Source organism: Rattus norvegicus, chromosome 4 (genome assembly GCF_021556685.1).
Source record: "Rattus norvegicus strain SHRSP/BbbUtx chromosome 4, alternate assembly SHRSP_T2T, whole genome shotgun sequence".
Classification (NCBI taxonomy): domain Eukaryota; kingdom Metazoa; phylum Chordata; class Mammalia; order Rodentia; family Muridae; genus Rattus; species Rattus norvegicus.
The window spans coordinates 102,298,044-102,302,192 of NC_141537.1; the positions used below are offsets into that span (position 1 = coordinate 102,298,044).

The 4,149-nt window shown below is 40.7% G+C and overlaps 1 pseudogene; it reads right to left on the reverse strand.

Moving 5' to 3' along the window:
- Positions 1 to 1,676: 1,676 nt before the first annotated feature.
- Positions 1,677 to 3,042, reverse strand: Eif5-ps10 (eukaryotic translation initiation factor 5, pseudogene 10; annotated as a pseudogene).
- Positions 3,043 to 4,149: the final 1,107 nt, after the last annotated feature.

A 4,149-nucleotide genomic window follows, 5' to 3' on the forward strand; every position in this document is an offset into this window, starting at 1 on the left:
ATAGACAGGCAAGTCAGAATGATAAAGTTTTGTTATTCTTATTTAAGGGCTGGAGAAAATGTCTCATCAGTAAGACAAGATACTGTTCTCACAGGGAAAATAAATTCCTTTCTAGGCATCCTTCCTTTTGTTTTACAAATGCATACAGTAACTTTCTAAGTCCCACTTCTTTGGTGTGACACAGTACATTCCCTGGTTACCATTCCTGGTATATGGCTCCTGTTCCACGCGCAGACTCCTATCAAGGTTTTAATTACCAAATGTTTGTATGATTTTAACGCATACTTTTTACATTCATCAAAGTCTTATAATCTGTGAGATGGATGACACAAAGAATAAGATCCAAATAATGTATGAGTTTGCACGCCACACACAAATCAACCACATGGGTTCTTAACTCCCAGAATGTACTTTTGAAGAATGAAAAATGTGCTATGTTTTTTTTTTAACATTGAAGACAAGTATTCAAATATAGTCAGGACCCCAGATAGAGCTTACACCAGCAAGTGGGTAAGAAACTCACTTTTGTGTCTGAAGTCCAAGGCTCTGAATGGGCTGGTGAGACCTTAGGTAGCTGCACCCACCCAGTGGCCATCATCAGACTTCTCAGGTATCCAGCTCCATTCAATGTGAAGTAAAAAATATCCTAAGTCTTAACCAAAATACAGGCTCTGACTCAGAAGTACAAATTTAACTTTCCCTTTAAATAAGACAATCGGGAAGGAGATCAAGCTTGAAAAAGATTAAAACTTATTTTGGCAAGATAGCAACCGAAATCTAAAGTAAAAGCTATTATATACAAATTAAAAGGCATTAAAGATTAAACCATAATATTAGGGAAGGGGAGTACATCAAACACAAGATACAGTGTGTCTAAACATCTTGAAATTATAATTTAAGGGTAGAACTTGAAAACTTATGCTGTTTTAGATTAAATGCACCTTTTTCCTGTTTCTCCCAAATAGAATCCGAGTTTAATCACACCTCAAAGCTTTTCTCTCAATACAAAGCAACCACTAAATACACACAAAATACTTATTTGTTACTTCCCTGCCTTACCAACATGAAATGCACATGACTCAAAAGACTACAATTTGGGATGAGTGTACACAAACTGAAAAACCACAACTCCAAGTTTCAAAATTTGCTCTTAAACCATAGGATGCATAGATCATTTTTACTTCTCATGAGGATGTCACACTGTCAATAAATCATCAAATTTCCTTAGAATGACAAGAATTGTCAGTTGCCAATCTCAATGGACTGGAGATACAACTTTGAAAATACTTCACTTCTTAATAGATGAGTAAGGTCATTATAATTGATTGCATTCTTCAAGTCTTCAGTACCTAACAATCTACCAAACTTAAGAAGTCTAAGTTATTAAATGGTGTAACATCCTAAAAGTAACCAATTACTTCAGTATAAGCCATTCATAGCCCAAAGTCTGAAGAATGACCAGAATCAAATCTTTATTTTTTATAACTGTATAAATGTGATCCAAATGTGTCCACCACTTGTTCCCCCCCTAAAATGCTATAAATAAGCAAACTACAACTGCTCCCTGATATGTATAGACTCCCTAGATGTCTCATTGAGCTTAATTATAGACCACTCACAGTAATAGCTTTTTAGTATCATGTATAACATGATGTTAAGCCACTTTACCTCTTGCACATATATGTTGCACTTCTGGCTGATAATGGAGAAAAATTTGCAGCATTACACTGTTAAGCTAAGTTGCATCCATCCTTTTAAATGGCATCAATATCAATGTCATCATCCTTGTTGTCAGACTTCACAGTTTCAACTTTTGGTACACTGGCAATCTTCCAATATACCACCTCAATATTTTCATCTTCGTCTTCTTCCTTCCCACAAGAAGATTCTTCCTTCGCTTCCTTCAACCATTTAATAAATGGCTCTGCTTTGACCTGAATCTCTTTAGTACGTTCCTTTGAGACATGTTTCTTAGAGGCCTTTTCTGAGCAGCTGATAATGACCTCTTCCTCTAAAAGGTCTGCATCACACATCTCCTTCAAGATATGTGGAATCTTGTAGATCAACTGAGCTTGATGCATTGCTACCACACATTCCAAACCATGAAGAAGGTACCACTGGGCCTTTTTGTTGCTATGACAAAATCTTAAGAAATGACGCCTATATTTCTTGATTTGCTCTCTTTTCTTCTCATCAAGGAGAACTTCTGTCAAAACAAGAGAGCCCATGGCTTTTACATCCAGTCTTTCTGCCTCAGCCACAATGTCTTTATCAGATGAATCGATATTGCCCTCTTCTTTCTTTTTCTTAACAAAATCAAACAGGATGTTAACACACTCTTCTACAGTTCTTTCCAAATCATCTCTAAGTGTCAGACCTTTTGCATGATCACTGATTTCATCAATTCTGTGCCTTTGAGCTTCCTCAGTTGGATCCTCCCCTCAGTCATCATCTTCCTCTTCTTCCACAGCATGTGGAGGACTAATTTCATTTGGTGGTGGAGGTGGTCTTGTCTCACTGGTGGATACAGAGCCATTTTTCTTGTCCCTGCCTTTTCTATTTTTCTTTTCTTTTTCTTTCTTTCCTGTACCAATGTCACTATTCTCAGGTGGGTTTTTGAGAATGAATGTACAGAGTTTATGATGTGTGTCAAGCATGCCTCGCTATGCACAGGCTTTATAAGAATTACCTATTGTTTGCTTCTTTGGATTGACATGCAGATCTGTTTCAGGATTCTCACACTCAGGACAGAAAACAAATTTTTTAATGAATCCATCCAACATGTCTTGCAGTTTATTTGCCTCATGAGATCCATGGACAATGTAACCATCATTCTTAATATCAAAGTGGGTCTGTGCTCCCAACTCACAACCAAATATTTGGTGGGATACGCTGGAGGCCGATTAAGCGCCTTTGCAAGTCAACCATGTTGACTATAACTCTCTTTATTCCATTTCCTTTGACCTCAACCTTAGCAATCAAACGAGGCATCTTGTAGCAATAGAATTGATCTGACACACTGCAGTTGATGTTGACAGACATTTTGGCTTATTAGTGACTTTATCAATAAGTTGAACAGATCTTTGATTGCAACTTTTTGGTTTCTTCTGTCTGGAGAAGAAGGAATGACATAAACGACTGCATGAGTTCTCAGTCTCTGACATGAAAAAAAAATCGCCACTGAGGCTGTAAGCTTCTTGCTTGTATGCTATGTTTCCCCAATAAAGGTACAAATGGCTGCGAAACAGCTTGTTTTCCTCAAATAAAGACATAAATCCGACGCGGCTCACAAGGGATTGGGAGGAAAAGGCACTGGAAACCGGGTCCGGAGTGGCGGGGGCCGGCGGCAAGCTGAGGGGCACCTGGGCAGGTGCTGCCACCAAGCAGCAGGAGGGACTGTCCCTGCGTCCACACCTGGCGACCTGGAGGGGACATGGCTGTGAGTCCCAGGCAGCGCCTGCCCCTACCTGTGGCCCGCGGGATGGAGGGGCAGGAGCGATGGGCAGGAGCAAGGGCCAGCCATCCACACACCCCCCACGCCGCGGACTCACCTCTGAAATGTTCTCACTCTGACTTAGCTTTACGTTTTAATGGTGCATTCTCTTTTCCAGATTGAGGTCACTTTTCTAGAACACCTCAGTAGCACTGAGACCCAATGTCCGGGAAGAGGAATTTCCCAGTGTTTATACCACAAATATATTTATTTATTTTTAAACTTCAGATTTTATTCCCTTCCCAATCCACCCTGTGTCCCAACAGTTCCACATCCCATACCTCCCTTCACCCCAGTGTCTCCACAAGTATGACCCCATCCCACTGAACCCACCAGACCTCTAAACTTCTTGGGGCCTCAAGTCGCTTGAGGGTCCATCTTCTCTGACTGAACCCACACCCAAGAGTCCTCTACTGTACATGTGTTGGAGGCCTCATCTCAGCTGCTGTATGCTGCCTGGTTTGTGATTCAGTGTCTGAGAGATCTTGGGTGTCCAGGTTAATTGAAAGTGCTGGTCCTCCTGCAGGGTTGCCCTCCTCCTCAGCTTCCTCCAGTTTTTCCCTAATTCAACCTGAGGGGTTAAGAGGGCTCATTTGTTGAGTGCACATATCCGCATCCAACACTTTCAGCTGCTTATTAGATCTTTCTTGGGAGAG